The sequence below is a fragment of the Gavialis gangeticus genome, unplaced genomic scaffold, assembly GCF_001723915.1.
Source record: "Gavialis gangeticus isolate Ggan-Ray unplaced genomic scaffold, GavGan_comp1, whole genome shotgun sequence".
Classification (NCBI taxonomy): domain Eukaryota; kingdom Metazoa; phylum Chordata; order Crocodylia; family Gavialidae; genus Gavialis; species Gavialis gangeticus.
This window is the reverse complement of record NW_017729031.1, coordinates 67,790,650-67,790,936: the sequence shown is the minus strand read 5'-3', so window position 1 is coordinate 67,790,936 and position 287 is coordinate 67,790,650.

The following is a 287-nucleotide window of genomic DNA, read 5'->3' as shown; positions in this document are numbered from 1 at the left end:
CCCCCCAGGCAGGGGCCCTGGCAGCACTCCGTGTCGACACCATTGTAGGAGTTACTGCCTGTTTATGGATTAGTGCGGTGCCTTCGCTCTGCCCTAGCAGGAGTCTCCCTCCTGGTCCTTCCTGCTCTCCCGCTGGTGCAAACGCCGACACAAATGCCAGCATGCTCTTACAGAGCGCGCCTGTTTGCGCACTCTGTTTGCATGGTGCAGCGCAGCTTGGGAGCGTGGCTCCCTACTGGCTCAACTCAGAGGGATCCGGGGGGCTTCCCCACCAGATCTGGCTCAGA